Below are 20,009 nucleotides of genomic sequence, written 5' to 3' on the forward strand. Positions count from 1 at the left end.
TTCCAAAGGTTCGAAAAGGAGGTTGGATATTGCTAGAAAAAACATGCTTCAAAACATGGTTCCCATGTAGCGGTATCTTGCTCTCCGAGTGAGGCAATCTATAAAATTGCATGGTTATTCCACTATAATAGTTTGTAAAAATAGATCTCATAAAATTGCTAAAATATTTACCCTTAAATTTCCTTCGATTTTAGATTTTTTAAGTTAGCTTCTATTGTTTTTGGCTTAATGAACTAAATTAGCTGAATTGAGAGAAACAAGGAAAATAAAGAAATACAGACACCATATACAATAGACATAAATATTTCTTATCAGAAATCCTTACAGGTGAAAACCCATCTAGAAGGCGATGGAGCTCTACTCTCTTCTCTCTGGTATGGAAAATGTGCAAGCATAAAGAAAGAGGTAGTCTCTATGGATTTACTTGAGACCTATGGTTTAATATGTTGCTACAAAATCCCAACCCCTTCTATTTTTATCTCATATTTCCCACTCCCATGTGCTCTACTAAACTATGGAACAAAACTTAGTAGCAAAAAATTGAACCCATACTCTTCATCACGACCCAGTATTTAACATAGCCCTACATCCACCTAGGGCTAAAGTTTGACATCCTCAAAGATAAACTAGTGATAAGTTTCTTGAACCTTTCAGATACCTCTTAAAATTACACACATGGGTATCGACATATCTATGAGTAAGGGGGTTGATGGATATCCACTCATACTAAGGCGGTGAACTAGGTAAATCAATTGTAGGAGGCATAACTTTCTCATACTATTTCTGTTTGAGGGAATTCTTGCATTGTTGGTATTAGTGTGTAGAATGTTGAATCTTTGTCCATAGTAAGTTTTGGGCCATAAAAGGTTGTCATTTAAGGCTTAAAAATGGATTCTGAGGTTTCTCACTCCAAACTTTCAAGATTGCACCATGGTTAATATGAGCTTGTTATTTAATTCCTCCATTTCTTTCTACTTTGAAATCACTGCAATATATGAAAAATAGTATAATCATGCAATCATAATAATGAGGAGACTCTAATTTCTATTTGTATAATTATAATATCCATAGAGATGTTGGTCCATAAGAAAACAATTGCTAGAGAGTGGTATGAGGGTAATTAACACTATGATATTAGTTTGTTGAGATAGTTTCTTCGTATTAGGGCAATTGAGTCCACCAAAAATACTTACTAGAGAGAAATATCTTGGTGATTATCTCAACACGCGGATTCTATTAAGATAGGTCTTAAATAAGAATCTAAGTAGGACCCATTTTTTTTTTAAGCTCTAAGAGAGTTATACACCCATTTGAATATTACAATTTTGATAGAATTCTCAAATTCTTAATGTAGTATTTTATGTAGGAATTTCATGAACTGGTAGGAGAATGAACGGTTCATGGTGGAAAATTGCACAAATTCTAAATATAGTATTTATGTAGGAATTTTGTGGATTGGAAATAGGGAGCAGGGTTTTGATCGTATTAATGGAAAGGGAGTGGGAAAATATATATTCTTTGATATACAAAAGCATTTGAATTGTAGCAATTCACCTAATGTTTTAAGGAATCAATGAGGATTAACCATACCATTATCTATCCTACTAGATTACCCAACTACAAGAGAGTGAGCTCTCTGAGTGTCTCCTTTGGTGCACTATAGAAAAAATATGGTTGATTAACATATTTAAACACAGGTTTAGGACTTACACATCTGAACTTGACTTGGTCACCCCTAATATTCAAATCACTATAGATATATTTTCAAATAATTGAGATATAAAGCTAATTACTTATGGAACACATCAAACAAATAAAATAATTTCATTATTGGTTATAGAATAGAAAATTCCTTGGGCAAGAAACGGGATGGATCGAGAGCTGCGAAAATGGGGGTTTCGAATAGGGCTGAAATCATAGCTCGGCATTTTTTACGGTGAACAGAAGAGATTACATATTTTTTTATCCTGGAGCGGATAGGAGGGGATTACCATTTCACTCGGAGGAGTTAACAGTTAGTAGGGCGGGTTATGGAGACAATTGCTAGGTAGATTAACCCTTCAGGTTATTCTGTTGCAACGGTTTTTGGAAGTTTTTTGGACCTATGGGTGAATAGGATCAACAACTTAGAATCGAACGGTGGAGGTTGCAGTTAGCTGAGTTGGGTTCAATTTTTTTTGAGAGGTTTGAGAATGGTAGCTTAGGAACAGTAATCAGTGAACAACAAACAATGTTTGCATGGATGAGGACTTAGTAGATTACTCATCCGATATCATGGAGCCATCACAAATATGGGTTGAAGAGACACATAAGATGTGAGGAGGGGTTCTACCAGAATTGCACCTGTCACTGGAGGCCCAAGTTTCCACTTATAACTCGGAAATGGAGGAGATGGATGCTACCTTAAATGGGTTAGGGTTTACACAACTGAGCTTGATGGTTAATAAGGTTTTAATCAACCTAAGGAAGGAACAAACTCAACCTTTCTTAAATATCCCTTCGCCTACTGAACTATAGTACTGGGAACACAAGCAACAAGGATTTGTGATGAATATACAAGGAGTACCATGTGTGGTGGATGGAGTCACGAGCGGTTCACGTATTGACAGTTATGGAGGGGTAAATCCAACTTGTAGCGCATCAGGTGCATCCGGAGCTAACCTTCAAGGTTCGAGACTTGCTCCTACAACTCACATTTCTGAATTTTTCGATGGAATCATTCGGCAAGATCTAGGGCTTAAGGAAAATAGGGCTTCATAATCAAACAATAACCAACAGGTGGAGGACAAGCAAAAACTTGTAGCACAGGCACAAAGGACAGGGGGAATAACAAATCTAAGTGCTTTAAGGTGTGTGAAAGGGGGCGTCTGTTGGTTTTTGGTGAAGGAATCAGCATGGCCCAAGCTGCTCTCACGGAGAGTACAGTGTTGTTCGAAAGAGTTTAGGGCTGAAACTATAGCCCTACGCATATAAGAAGGTGGGCTGTGAATATTTGGGGTCACTTAATGGACCAGTTGCCAACGGTTATTACCATGACTTGGGAATGGTTCGCACTCATATTCTCACAGTCGGAACCAACAAGTTGAGTACTAATTAGATACTGGCATATTTAGATGACACCAGTGCTTCTCAAGAGATGGTCGCCTCTTTTTTACTCGGAGAAGGAAAAATTGGGGGCGGGATCGATTTTGGTAAGGCTCTCAAGGCTACTGTTACAATTTTGCTTTGAGGAGTTTTTTAGATACATTGAGATGATCTTGGTGACTATCTAGACCACGGCAGTTCCTACAATAATACCGAATGTCTGGCCATAGCCAGGATACTGGCACACTTGGATATGCGAGAAGTTCTGGTGGAGAGTTTGCGGCTCTAGCTTGGGGATATCATTCATTAGAAGATTCTGGATTACGAGGGGATACCATTTTGTTGCAGGATGTGTCATGAGGTAGGACACATGTGTAAAGACTGTCCAGTTATCACTGGGAACCATCCCGAACCCTCGAGAATATTTGTCTCTGTGGGAACAGAGACTACTTCAGAGAGTGAATCAAATCCTATAACGCACACAGAAGAACCTCGGTCGAGGCATAGAATGGATGTGGAGGCATCTCAACAAGAGGGATCCCAAACTCCTGATGCTTGAGTGACTCGCTCATGATCATGAGGCCCTGAATTATTTCTATGTACTCTTAATTCCTGTCCCCCCTCTTCTCATAATTTTATGTTTACTGAAACTACATTGTCATCATTAGATATTTCGGGAGTGGGTATTGATGCATGTAAAATGAGTTTCATTAACTGTCTTGTACTATCGGTGGCCCCCTCTACACTGAAATCTGTACCAACCATTACTTTGGACCCTCTCTCTACTAATAGGGAGGATTCTAACTCTAGTGGCTCCCATAGAAACAATCTATGATCACTACCCCTTCCGCGATCCCTCACTTTTGGATTAGGTGAGGACTCTATTCCCTCTAGAGCCCACAAATTGCCTAGGGCCAGATAATCAAATTTATCAAAATCCATTTGGTGAGCTGGTATTGAGGTGGCGACTAGCATCCAGACTCCTATTGACCAGTTTCTTAGAACAAAAGGAAACCTTGATACGGTTACCCCATGAAGTGACTTTCCTTCAACTGCAGGGGTTTGGCAAGCCCAAACAAGAAGTTGGCTCTCATGGGCCTTTTAGGATTGAATAGGATTGATATTTTATTACTACAAGAGACATTGGGTGATGGGGTCTCCATCAATAAGATCTTGTTGAACATGATTCCGGACTAGAATTTCCATACTCTGGATGTTAGAGGGAGATCTGGGGGATTTTCCTTGGGGTTCAACAAAAAACTATCAAGTTAGACAACATCTGGGGGGTGAAGGATATTGTAATATCCCTCCCCTTAATAATAAATAATAAATAATATAATAATTAAATAATAAATAATAAAAATAATAAATCATAAATGTTAAATAATAAGTGATATTTAAAATATATACAAGAAAATAAATAAAAATAAAAATAGTAATAACTATATTAAAGCTCTAAATAAGAATAAATAGAAATAAAACAAAGAAAACAACAAAAAAATCAGTAAAGCTATCAAAAAGAAGAAAATAAAACAAGAAAGCTAAAAATCAAAATAAAAGTAAAGAAATAAAAGCTAAAAATCAAAGTTGCATGTAGACACATGGAGTGTGTGCATGTGGTTCCCATCCAATGTTTGCTCTATTTATTAGATGGTGAGGAGGATGGGAGGCATTCCATCATTCTGAAATTCGATCTTTCATTCTCTTGGGAGAATGGTGTTCTAAGACATAGGAGTCACTGGCAGTAGTACGTTGATTGAGGGCTTGAGAGTGGCCAGTTGTGGAAAATCCTTGCGCAATTGAGCCTACGGTTGGGTGGAAAGTCGTCCCAAAACCTTGTTGCGGTAAGCCTACTTCTACCACAAGTAAGTACAGGTAAGTACTATTCATAGTTTGAATTTAGTTTATTAATTACGGGTTTATTTGGCTATTACATATGGTATCAGAGTGAGGTTTCAACTCTGTGTGACCTCTAAATATACGTTTGAAAAAAAAAAACACACGAACCCACCAAATCTTCTCTATTCTTGTAAAGCCCATCTTTCCTTGATTATTAAAACCCTTGCTTGATAGCCCATAAATTATTCCTTTTACATTAGGGAGTTTCTCCTAATATATTATGTGAATTTTAATGAAATCGAATTTACAATACTCGATTCTCTTCCTTGAGATAATAAAATGCAATAAGATTTATTTAATTGTAACTTTCGGTATTGTCAATAATTTTTTTTGGGTGCCTCCACGCAGGAGGGAACTAAGTTATGGGTTATTAGATTTTGGGTCTTTCGAAAGATCGACAAATAATTTAATTTTCAACTTTTCTATCCTTATGTGATCCACCCCTCAATTGATGCAATTGTGAAGGAAGCTAAATTTTGAGAAAGCTCATGTTGTTTTGAATTGTTGCTTCGAATATGTCTCATGTGCCCACCATGGCCTAGTTCACTCATGGGTAAAATTAAAACAATCAGTCTACTTAGCAGTTTTGGTTACTAAATTTACTAAGCTTTGTCATAAACGACAAAGTCTATTTTTTTATTTATTTAATAACTCAAGTTGTCGCTGAGTTAACTCGATTGTCGAGCTGTCGTCGAGTCAGATTCTTTTGACTTTACCGAACCCAAATTCAATTGAATTTTGGCTATTCAAAATCTAGTATTATAGTTATTTTGCTGAAGCTATTTTGGTATTGAATTTTGGGAGTTCCTCAACGTTTTCAGTAATTATACCCCATTTTTTTTAATCTTCAAAGTGTGATTATTAGTTTTTACTAATCACAGTGCGGCAATACGTTATTCCTCTTTTCGTTCCTTATATTTCCCTTACCAATAGAATATATGCTGGAAATTCATTGTTTTGCTTCCTGAAATTCATTTTCTTAAAGTTTATATTAGTCCTTTGATTATGAATTATTGAATAAAGAAGACTACGCGTTTAAAATTTGAGCATATTCGTATCTTGTTTCTTTGTACGAGTGCATCCGGACACTGAGACTTTTCTCGATAATATAATATCACAAGATGTAGCAGAGGATCTATAAGATCCAAATTTTAGGCCCATTATCTTAAAATTTTATTAAAACATTTGCTGATTTCCGTAAATACCAAACATAGTTGTTACATAAATTGCGTTTTGAACCAACGCCCTCTTTCTGTGATGGTTCGAATACTGACCTATTCTTTTTCATTTTAACTATACTTGTGGAGAGTGGGATTTGAACCCACGCCCTTAATTCCTGCAAGTTGGAGCCACATTCAGAGGTCTAGACTGCTTTGAAAACATATTTTTTAAAATATTGTATTTAATGCCTATTCTTTAATCTTTAAAAAAAAATTGTGCCTACTCTCTAAGATATAACGTACCTTTGGATAATTGACAATTGGCTGCGGATTCTAATTTCATGTTTTCACAGATGTTTTGATGTAAAACTGACTGGTAGAAATACCTAGCTCAGAATCAGTATGCTACTGTGAATGTTGATTTTACTGTAGAGGGTGTCCGTCTCCAAGCCTTATGGTTTTCCTGGCTTTTGGACCTGATATTTCGTACAGGTTCCATAAGATTTGCTTGTGCCTTACGTTTCGTTTTTTTTTTTAAGGCATACAATTTCTAACTGAACACTTGACAGGGATGTCGTGGAGTGTTTATACACGTGATTTTTGGTATACTTGCATGCAAGAGCCAATGGTTCTTTATTTAAAAAAAAAATAAAAAATTTGGTCTTTAGTTACTATAAATTTAATAACTGACTTTAAAGTCGGATTCCTGGAGCTGGATATGCCTCTTTCTCTAGAACAACAATCTTAGATTCTAAGCAGCTACATGCAGCTTCAAGAACTTGATAAAGTAGGCATCATGCCAGATGGAGTTGTTTTTACAATATCCTTATTGCCAACATCTGGATCAGTATCACTATTTTTTTTTTTTTTTTGATGGGCACATGAAGTCTACGCTGGAGGTCGTCAATGAAGGGAACCACAATAGGATCTCTTGAATTGAGCAAAAGGACCTCCTGGGTGGTGATGATTGCCTTGATGTGCTCCAAATTGTTCACAATGGCTCGCTCTCGGCCAAGTATGGTGAAAGGATAAGACAGCAGAGGGTCCAGAATGTGAAGGTCCCGGGCTGGGAGGCCTGTGCATCGCATAATCGCATGTTTCCCACCCTCCACGACCTGTGCCTACATGGAGGCGTCCAGCAGCAACCACGCCCTCACACCAAACCAAACTTCCATGATGCTTGAATTGAGGTAATGTGTTAACTGATATTAATGGATTTGTTGATATCATCTGGACAATGGAAATAGTTCAGACACCACCATTACCACCACCTTCACTCGTTCCTGCTTGCTTCATTCATTTTCCTTCACGCTGTTTCTGGATTGGATTGTTCCACCAGCAATTATATTCGAACAGAATAAAATTTTGAGATTATAAATTTCTAGATCGTTGAACTCCATGGCAGTCACAACCGTAACTGTATTTCCATGCAATGACGGTATATGAAGGGATAATCTAGAAATAAAAGACACGTGGAAGTTTACCGCTGTATTTGGATTCAGTTTATTTAATGCAGGTTTCAGATTTCATCTTCAAGAGGATTAGAGAGCATTGTCATGGTATAATTTTGGACATTTATTTTCGAGATCTCGAAATCTACAGTGGTAAATTGATGGAAAATTGTGTATAGTAGGTCTCAAAGGACAGGAATTCGATTCGATTTTGAATTATCATTCTTAAAAGAAGTTTTTGTTAGAAGTGAAAAGGTAATTGATGAATGTAAAACCCAGTGGTCATTTAGCTTTGGTGTTGCCTTCTCAGGTGCGCTTGCAGGCAGACCATATAATTAATAAAATGATTTTATTTTGTGTTTTGGGGAAGGATAACCTTCCCATTCATCCGATCCAGTTATGGGTCGGGTGGTGGTGTCTCTTCTTGTTTATGGTGTGTTTCTATTGGAATATCTCCTTGGTTGTTTAATTTCTTAAAGCCCTTAGAGTAATCATTTAATGATCATAATACATTCAATAAATTTGTTTAACGATTTATTTTGTTAAAGGTAGACCATTTAATTTTTCTTCTAACATAAGTTATGATTGCTGAAACAGATACTCAAAATATTTCACTCTACAGCACATAATTTCAATTTATCCTAGCACATAAAGGTCATGAATCTGTAGACTTAATATTGGTGTGACATATAATTTCAAAAGTAAATTTTTTAATCTAATATCTGAAATTTTCCATTGTTTACTTCTAGATTAAAATGAAAATATACTAATTTTTTAATGTTGAGTCTTTTGCACCTATGTTTTACAAAAATCTCTTCTTCTGCAACTGTTAATCAATATTTCCCTCTGTATAGTGATGACACATTTTTCTGTCTATCAACTTATTTTCACATGAATTTTGCCTTGAGAATCGTGTGATACCATGGCATGATGTTAAACATATCTTGAATGATGGTCATTTCAGAACATATAAAACAACTGAATTTCACATCCTAAACATTCATTTCTTGTGATTGAACAATACACCAACTGACATGATTCAATCCACATTGGATGACATTTTCTCTAAAATTTTTGAGCACTATTGATACTGGCATGTTTTGTGGAGGAACAAATCTTTAATACTGGTGTATTTTCTTAACTACTCCCCACCGGTTCATTTACAACACAGTTTACATAGTGCTTAAAGTATTTGGATAATTGATGTTGACATTTGTAATATCGTCACCATTTGGAGTGCTTTAAAATAGTGAAATCTGTTCCAATTCACAAATGGTATAAACATTGATATCTTATTACCTTTAGATGATCGTTATTCACTTGCATCTGTTCATTATTTTATGGTTTCAATCTGATCTAAAAACATAGAGATAACATTCCTTGAATGTTGATCATATTATTCACTAATTATTTGGGTTGGATTAATGTTCTCATTGTCCTCTAGAGATAGCAGTTTGTTGGGCATTTCTCTGGTCTATTATTGCAAGAACACAACTATCTGAATATGCTCTTCTAACAATGAAAACAAATCCTTGATGATTAAGATGTGATGAACTAAGTAGGAGTACTTACTTAGCTAAGACAAATGCTTTTTTTATTTTTTATGGAGCATCTAAATCATGTTTTATTGTTTAAACTTTATCATACATCTAAATCAGACACTATGATTTCAATTTAGTTTAATTAACTGTTACGATGTTGAGTATAATGTTACATTAGGTTCCGTGATTCAAGGTTAATTGCACATATTGGATAAAGTTGTCTAAGGAGAAGTGGAAAGGTAAAACTTGAAAATTTTCTAAGGATAATAATTAATGATAGATCATGTGATTATGGCCAACTTGGTGCTAGATAAGAAGTGGCACAACAAGGGTAAGAAATCAGTAAGAAGAGACAACCTATTTTAGAACATAATGGAAGAATTTGGTATAATCATAACTTGGTACTCTAAAGGTATCACTCTAAGGTCTATCTAAGGATGATGCACATAAAGAAGAAAATATTGGCAATCAACTAATGAAGTTGAAAAATCATGGTAATAATGAAGGTCATTTTAAGGAACCTGGAAGGTATGATAAAATAGAATGATTGGAGAAGATAAGTTGTGTGCATAACAACATCTATAACAATGGGAGAGCCACATTGTAAAGTTTTCCATAGGTGACTAACTATATGAATGAATTATGGATAACAAGATGAAGGATCAGGCAATTTTATTATGTTGATGTCTTAAAACAGGAAATGATAAGCAGATTACATTTGGTAGCCATCTTAATGAATTTATTTATCAGGTATTACCCAAGTTGGGAAATAGTAACAACATTTCCAAAATATATCAGTTCTATGTTTTTAAGGGAGGAGAAAAAGTAACCACAATGACTGGAGGCGAAAAATTAAAGTCAATTGAATAAAATAGAATGAAGTGAAAAAAATTCCATTTTTGAAGCCAGTAGACATGGAATAGTAGGAAATCTTGACAGGGAGAAAAATAAAAATATATCTATGAATATCGGGTAGGAGGAAATGAAGGGATGTTCTATCAAGAAGAAAGTTCTTTTAAAGGTATTGATGAGTGGAGCGAGAAACATGATTGGTAATGGTCATAATAATGATCTACATATTTTAAAAATGTGAAGGTGTGAAGTTGCATGATGACCAAGTGATAATAAACGAGGAAGATATAGGAGGGATACCTTGAGAAGGATTGTGTACATAGTGACAAAAGAAGTGAAAGTCAATTAATAGAGGTTGTACTTGACTAATTTTCACTCATTGTTTCATGAGTAGGACTTCCCATAAAGTTAAAAGAGGTTGTTTCCACATAACACCTCACATTTAAGTTTCTCAGGGACAATGATGGTAGTAGTGTTTCCAACTATTTCAAAATCTAAAATAATGATACTATTCAATAAGAAAGAGTCTTTTGCCGAACTTGAGGAAACTGAATTTATGATATAGCAATCAAGTGGTATTAAGATACGAACTTTATGAACTTGATGAGATAAGAAAATATTTTTGTGGATGAATTGCTAAAAGTTAAATAAGTCAACATGGATCAACAAATCGTCATACAAGAAAATTAAGCATGATATAAAGTTTTTATATGCAATTGCATATAGCAGTATTGGAATCAGTAAGCCAGAGGGTAAATAGATGTAAAATCAAGGGATTTTAATTTTGAGATAGATGACTTAAATAATGATGGTATAACTAGTAATATCTTAAACAATGAATTTTACCAGAAATTTCATGGAGAAGGAAGAATATATGACGAGAGCTTAAGAATCAAGATGACGAGGCTCATGTGAAATTTAATGATGTACTTAGATAATTATACCATTAGTGTAAATGGTCAACTACCTAGTAGAAAGAAGTGGAAATAATTATTGAAAAGTAATTGACAACTTGATGAAAACATATTGACTATGTTTCATGATATCATGGTAGGAGGATAATGATGCACATATGATTCTTATAGTGATAATGTATCCTTATGATGATAGTGAGATGCATAGGTATTATGATGTTATGACAAGGTATATTGACATATTCATTTACTACGTGATGATAGGTATTTAATGTTCAATACTCATGATGAATATGATATGCATAATGTGGCATAGGAATTATGATGCTGTAATATGAGGTTTATTGACATGTGGTTCACTCATTAGGTGAAGTCATGATATGTCTTTGATGCAAATACGTTGATGATCTAACTTATGATGGTATTTCATGAAGTGAAGCATGCGATAGTTGCATACAAATTTATGACATGCATGAGCATGTAGTTCGTTATTATTCATGATGTTGCGATTAACATTGATGAATGTTCTTATGATGACATGCAAGACTTGGCATGTGGATTATTTCCTATGATACTATGATGGTATGGTTAATGCATTGATTGCATGTTGGGGTGTGATGATTCATAGGGCTCCACAAATGGGCCGAGAGGGCCGGTTTATTTGATGATCTCATGCGAGCCCATATGCACGAGGGAAAATAAGTAACACCATATGGGCTAGGGACAAAACTCAATCAACACTACATATGCCAGTGGTTCCTTTGTCTTGTGTATAGCTCTTGATGGATAGCTCTTGAAGAGTTATGGGACCATCTTGAGGAGGCCAAGCGCCTGATGTTCTAGGCTAGGTGCCTGTTATTGGATTGGGATGCCGAAGTCTAGAAGGGATGTAAAGGACTTCGATGCCTGGGGCTGTGTGCCTTAGTAGTTGTGGAGGGAGTGGGCCAGCCTTGCGAGATGCCCAGGGTCATTGAGTACCAGACTGTATGCCTGCCTTGGGGTAGATGAGGCCTGAGTCAAGCGTGAGCCTTGGGGCCAGCCTTGGACTAGGATACAGACCGGGTCAGGCTTATGCCTAGTGCCGAAAGTGGGAAAAAGGACAGAGATTCATTGAGATTTCCCGGGGTGTTGGGGACTTTCGATGCCTACTGGTTATACTAGTTCAGCAAAGGGTGTTGGTAGCATGAAGTGAATAAAATAATAAATAATAAATAATAAAAATAATAAATAATATAATAATTAAATAATAAATAATATAATAAATCACTTAATAATAAATAATAAAAATAATAAATCATAAATGTTAAATAATAAGTTATATTTAAAATATATACAAGAAAAATAATAAAAATAAAAATAGTAATAACTATATCAGAGCTCTAAATAAGAATAAATAGAAATAAAACAAAGAAAACAATAAAAAAATCAGTAAAGATATCAAAAAGAAGAAAATAAAACAAGAAAGCTAAAAATCAAAAGAAAAGTAAAGAAATAAAAGCTAAAAATCAAAGTCGCATGTAGACACATGGAGTGTGTGCATGTGGTTCCCATCCAATGTTTGCTCTATTTATTAGATGGTGAGGAGGATGGGAGACATTCCATCATTCCGAATTCTATTTTTCATTCTCTTGGGAGAATGGTGTTCTAAGACATAGGAGTCAATGGCAGTAGTACGTTGATTGAGGGCTCGGGGGTGGCCAGTGGTAGAAAATCCTTGCACAATTGAGGCTACGGTTGGGTGGAGAGTCATCCCCAAAACCTTGTTGCGGTAAGCCTACTTCTACCACAAGTAAGTACTATTCATAGTTTGAATTTAGTTTATTAATTACGGGTTTATTTGGCTATTACAGATATCTCGGGGATGAATTCAAAACCATTGATATTGATACATCCCTAATACTGATTAATATATATGGTCCCTGCCAAAATAGGGAGGCTTATTGGGACAAGCTAATGGATGCAAAATTCATGCAGATAGACAATTTAATCATTGAGGTGACCTAAATTTCTCTTCAAGTCATGCTGAATCCTTGGGCAATAGAGCACAAATTAACCATTTGAAAACTTATTTTGAATATCTAATGGACTCCAATAACCTCATGAACATTGACTCAGCCAAGATTTTGCCGACTTGGAGGAATTGGAGAACTGGAGAGGATGCTCTGACCAAAAGACTGGACTGTTTCAGGATAAAATCTCCTCAGCAGGCTAAATTGGACAAAATTTGACAATGGGTGGGATCAGGGAGTATATCTAACTATTCCTCAATATTTTTGGAAATTATGAACTCCAATCACAAGCCAAACTCCCCATTCAAATTTAATGCCACTTGGCTTGTTGAAGTTGAATTTCATATGTTAGTCATGGATTCCCGGACTCACTATGGACATGACAATAACTCTTCTTCAACTGAAGTGATTTCTATCAATTTATCACATATCAAACACAAAACCATTAGATGGGCCAAAGAAAAAAACAAAAAGGATGAGGCCACCATTCAGACAATTGAATCTAACATTAGGGAGCAGGTAAGCTTGGATATTGCAAGTTATTCAACCATTGAAACTAAGGACCTTCTGATAAGATTGGAAATTGAAAAGATTCGCCTACTGAGACAACAAGAGGAGACATGTATATTGAAGAGAAGAGAGATTTGGCTAAAGGCTGGGGATGAAAACTCAAATTTCTTTCAACAATGTGCCAGGGGGAGGAAAATAAGTAACACAATCCGGACTTTAAGGGGTCAAATAGGTAGGGAGGCCAGCACTTTCAACCAACTTGCACATATGGGCATCAAACATTTCTCACAAATGTTCAAAGCACCTAGGGAAGCTACCATTGCTGAGATACTTCGCATTGTTGAATCAATACCTAGATCTATTACGGCACATGATACATAGGCTCTAAATGAACCAGTGAATTTAGGAGAAGTTGAAGTTGTCCTGAAATGGTTCAAAAGAGATAAGAGCCTGAGACCTGATGGTTGGCCTATGGAATTCTACCTTACCTTCTTTGATCATATTGGGCCTGATCTCCTATTGGCTATTGAGGACTGCAGACTTTCTGGTCAGATGCATGAAGGATTCAACTCAACCTTTATTGCTCTCATTCCCAAATCCGATCACCCTCAAACCTTTGATGATTACCATCCCATCTCCTTATGCAACTGTATATACAAAATAATTTCAAAAATTATTGCTATCCACATTAAACCTATTTTATCCAAGATGATTTCCAAGGAACAATTCACTTTCCTTAATCAATGCAACCCATAGTGATACACTTGGCCTAATGTATCCCTTTTCAATCATCTCCTTCAACTACAACTTCAAGTCCACTAACTTTGGTATTCTCATCCTCTACGATGCCTTTGATTCTAGTGTTGCTCCTGGTACCAACTCAATAAAAAATTCCACATCCTTGTGAGGCGACAACTCTGAAATATATGCGGGAAATACACCCTGAAACTGCTACAATATAGGATAATTCTTGAACACTTCCACATCCTCAACATCCTTACCTTTATCATTTGAAATATGCACTACAAATTATACACACCCTTTCCTGTGACTGCGATTTTCCTACATAGTTGTAACCATTCTAATTGATGTTGTGTTCTCCTTACCTTGTAAGGTTCTCTATTCTCCATTGTCATCCAAGCACTGAATATACTTCTTATAACAATCTACCTTAGTCTTGTGAAGATAGAACCAATCCATACCCAGAAGCATACTCTATTTTCCCACTGGAAGCACATTTATATGCGATAATGAAGGCGTACCATTCAAATCAAATGCACTAGCTCTTACCCAATAATGAACACTCTTCTTAGTACTTGTAGCCAACTGCACTAACCAAGACATTGCATGCACTTATTTTCTCTAACCACGCTTATCCACTAGGTCAGGGTTAACATAACTGTAATTAAATCCAGGATCAATCAAAATAGAAACAAGTTGATCACAAATATTACCATCCATATTGATAATATATGTCTGGTGATCCGCCTTCATGTTGTCCAAATTTGCATAGATTCAATGAATACGATGTCCAACATCCCCAACTATTTCAGCCTCATGAGAACTTTAGATCGAAGGCCTACCACCCTGATATGATGGACAATCCTTCTTGAGATGTTATTTGCCACATATCCAACAAAAAAATTGTCTCCTACCATCACCTCCATTTGGTTTCTCTCCAAGACAAGACCCATGTCCCTTTTCAACTGCATTAAACTTCTTGTAAGGAACAAAATTATATTTCTCACCTGTATCTTGAGGTATTTTTCACTTGGGTGGCCATTTATCTTTAGTCTTTTCATTCTGTTTCCAACATTTCTTAGATTCGTTCTTATGCTTTGAATTCTCATAACAGTGCTTCAACTTCCTAATTACTTCCTCCAACGACTGAGGCTGAACATACTCAATTTGATCCTTCAATTCTAATAGAAATACACTGACAAATCTCATAACCTTGGAATTATCATCCTTAATATACAATACATACCTCAATAACTCCAAGAACTTAGTTGTACTCCTCACCTGTCATCAATCACATCTTTAGCTCATATAATGCCTTGGCCTTATTGTCATAGTACCTCTTTGACAAGTATTTCTTTGAGAAAAGTTTCTTGAATGCATGCCAACTTAGCTCCTATGTCCTGATGTCTTTGACTCACTTCACATCTTTCCACCAATTGTCTACTTTCCTTTTGATACTGAAAAATACTATGATGGCCTTCATGTTCTCTATGTAATCATGCAGCTCAAAGAACTTCTTCATCCCAAGAAATTATGCCTCTCCATATTCTAGTTTCTTCATCTCTCTATCAAATGTAGGTGGCTTGGCTCCCTTGAACTCATCTAAAAAATATCCCTTGTCATTTCTCATGTAAGGTTTATAGCGATTATGACCATGATACATATCTTAACCAAAACTATTGTAGAACCCATGTCCACTACCTCTCCTATCAGGTGTATCCAAGAACCTTCCATCTCTGAATGTTTCATCTATGTCTGACCTATGCCCATCATGATACCTACTATCATATGCTCCAATAGTCATGTCCTCATGTCCATAACTTATCCATGGTTTTCCATGTCTTTTCAAATCCGATAAGATTGAAGGATGATTGCATTGACCTATGCTTGTTTCTCCTGTGCCCTGGCAAGTCTCTCTTGTGATTGAATGATTATATCATTATCTTCTTTGTATCTTCTTATGTCTACCTTCAAACTTCTCAAAGTGTCTTCTATGTTCAGAGAGTACTCATCTCTTGGCTTCTCATCTAATCTATAAGGGGAGTCTCATGAACTGTAATCCACCATTTTTCTAGTCATATTTGATCTTCTTATTCTTGCAAGTATACCATGTCAGTTAAACCAAAATATAAACATAATCAACATACCTTAGTGAAGTTCAAGGGAGGCTATCTCATCCACAAAATTAGTCCATATTAGCATGATACATGTATAATCATAACCAAATTAATATATCAATATCATGCATGAAAATACCAACTACATACCATGACCTCACGCATGAAAACCATAACCATGATAATGCATGCATAATGACCATATATCAATGACATGCATGCATGAGAAAACACATTTTTCCCATCCATTCAAAGCAATGAACCATGCTCTGAAACCAATATGTAACCACCCCTCCCATATTTACCGAATCTAACTGGCCTTCCATGACAAACATGATTTAGTGGCTACTATGACACAAATCAACCTCCTATGTATAGTTAAGAAAGTGGAATCTACAGACTAGAACTTTATTGACCTTCCTCAGAATCTACAGGACCCCCGAGAGCCAAACAACCACACCAAATGTGTAAACCCTAAGTTAACTTGCCTTTTTAGTGATCTGAACTCTGATTCGCTTGCATAACAAGGAAAGCCAACAACTTTAACCCTCCAATTGCATGTATACCCCTGCCGTCTAGCGACTATTGTCTAGAATTCTCAATTCTTTTCATGCGACCCCAGAATCACAACCACTTCTTCAGTGCTAGGATCAATACCTCTACCCATAACTTGATATAAATTTCTAGAATGATGAATGACACTAGGACAAATCCATTATCTAAAATATTAAACAAGAACTTGACCTAACCAGGCCTAACTGTGATAGACCTTTCATCAAACACCTTATGAACATTTAATCTGCAGGTTATAAATATATATTTGAACATAGGGGTCTCATACTTATCTGAAATTCATCAATAAGGTCTAATTCCCTGTCATAATAGCTGCAATAATATTTATTAGGTCATGTATCCACTAACCAATCATTTACCAATCAAAACATGATAAGAGTCATAACTAAAATCTACCATAAACCATGGTTATAACTAGCATATAACCAAAATACTAACAATGATAGAACAACCATCAAATCCACGTAATAACAAGTATAAATACTCATGAAATACAAGAGGAAAAGATCTCTTATTAAAATATGAAAAATCCAACCAAGTTAGGGACTTCCATGTACCACCCGACCATCGATTGGGCTGAACCAAATATTTCTTTTAGCTAATCATCCCCATGCCATATTCCAAGCATGAATTTGGAACTTACAACAAAACATTAAGGATTTATCAAGCTTTATCACAACCCTGCCAAAATCATTCAAGGGACTCATAGGCCCAAAACCCTCACCTATGTAAACAAGCTTTACCACAATCTCTGCATTACCAATCAAGTATTTCTAGGCCCAAACAAAGAAACATGCACTACCAGGCTTTATTGCAATCCCACCGAAACTAGTGAAGGGATCACTAGGCCCTAAACAAGCTTGGATGCCTCTGGATTTCTTCACCAATACCTTGAGTAATTTGCCCCGTATCCACCCTCAGGATTTACCATAATCCTTCTATTACTGGTCAAGGGATTACTAGGCTCTTGGAAATTTTATTTAGACAACCTCACCCAGTTGCAAAACCATCCAAAAATCCAAAGATCAACCAAATGAAAGAACCCCATCACACCATGGTTATCCAGAAATGGAAAGGAAAAGATGAAACCATTATCACACCTAGAAAAACCCATGCCAAAGATAGCAAGAGAACCAAATACACACATGCATGTACAATGCATGCCGAAACTAGAAAGGAAATCATACAAGCAACTCGATACCTGTAAATAAATCTCGTTGTAGCTTCTTGTTCCAACTCTTCCTTGCTTGATCCTTGCTTTACTTTGATTTCTTATCCTTCCTTTTCCTTCCTTTCTACAATGCTAGATTGATCCAAGAATGCTCTAAGTGTGCAAGAGTATGAGAGAGATAGAGAGATATCTCCAAGAGAACCAAATACACACATTGATGTACCATGCATTCCAGAACTAGCAAGGAAATCATACATGCAACTCGATAACTGCAAAGAAATCATGTAGTAGCTACCTGTTCCAACTCTTCCTTGCTTCATAATTGCTTCCCATTTCTTTCTTGTCCTTCCTTTTCCTTCCTTTCTTCAATTCTAGAGTGCTCCAAGAATTCTCTATTTGTGCAATATTAAGAGAGAGAGAATAGAGAGAGACAGCTCCAACCCAAAACTAAAAAAAGGTTGTACTGACAAAAGTTATGAACTGATCCTCAGAAATTTTTTTATCATTCAGGCCTCTATTTTCTTTCAAGTTACTCCTCACATACAACCTATGACCTTTCACCTGTTTTTCTCCTATTTTCCATTATTTTCATAAATAAAATGCTAATTAATGTCTCTTTGCCTTTCCAAATCCTTTCCCATTTCCTTTGCCAATTTCCTTAACCATAATAAACCAAATGAACACCCAGTAGGATGTTTTTACGAAAATTCAACTTGGAATATGTGTCCCATGACCTTGGTCTTATTTTTCCTTTGTTAATATATTACCTAAACATTTTTCCCGGGGTTATTACAACATACCTCGTGAGTTGAGGAGCCATAATCAAGAAATAAAATTTTCAAAAAATTTCTATAGGCCATACTATCAAGCTCCAGACATAGTAAACCCTCGTCAACCAACAAAATTGACTTACAGAGATGGGAGAATTATTAAATGGAAAAAATAAAAACATAGTAGGGTTTTGGGAGTTGTCAAGAATTGAAATGCTCAACCCAATGTGGTGGAGTAAATTTAGGGGAGTGGGACTAACAGACTCATTAACTGATTAATACTTCCAATTCTATATTCATGAATGCTAATTGTATATCCTCAAGTGGGGAGGTGTTGATGTGGAGTATTATCATGCAACAACTTAATAATAGACAAGTGTCAGGTCAAGTCCACGGTGAACTAGCCAATCATACCCTCAAAATAATTCCAAGTCAACTGCCAACCAAACACAATAATCAACCACACAGAGGTCTAGAAATGACACCATATTAAATTTAAATCATGTCACATTACTCCAATCTCATCAAATATATTCCAAAGGAAACAAAAATAATTTTTTTAGCGGTGAGAATTCAATTGATAAACCCAACAATGCCCTTAAAATCAATCCCAACAACACTTAGTAAACAAACACAGAATGCGATTAATTTCGTATGTATATTTTCAAATGGAAATACATCACTAAATCAAAATCCATAACCAAATAACATTACCGTAGCATAAATTTCCATTAAATCAGAGAGAGATAAGTCATAGAGTGTGTTACATGTTGAGCATATTAAAGCATATTTGAAGGTTATAACACTATTTCAATATTTTCATAAATAATATAACACATAATCATAAACCTTAACATATAAAGTTTGTGAAAAGATTGAAACTCAAGCGTTTCAGAATCATGTTATTAAAGACTGAACTTATACACTATATAAATATGCTTTGACCAAAATACTCGAGACCTTTCCATGGAAAATGTGTATATGTTTCACCATTCATAAGAATCAAATTCCAATGTGAATATATGGTTAGTTCCCAACAAACAATACAAGCCATATAGAAGTGACCCCTTGACAACAAGTGATACACACCAACACTTTGCATTTGAACCCTTTTTCCAATTTTGGTAGCATATAGTATATGTATGTCATTCAAGCATCTCAGTGGTTCATCCAATTAATTGAATAAGAAAAAATAATTGATGATCATGTAATGAATC

Source organism: Pinus tabuliformis, chromosome 1_1, assembly GCF_031772625.1.
Source record: "Pinus tabuliformis cultivar Carrire ecotype Pingquan chromosome 1_1, CPIR1, whole genome shotgun sequence".
In the NCBI taxonomy this organism is placed as follows: Eukaryota; Viridiplantae; Streptophyta; class Pinopsida; order Pinales; family Pinaceae; genus Pinus; species Pinus tabuliformis.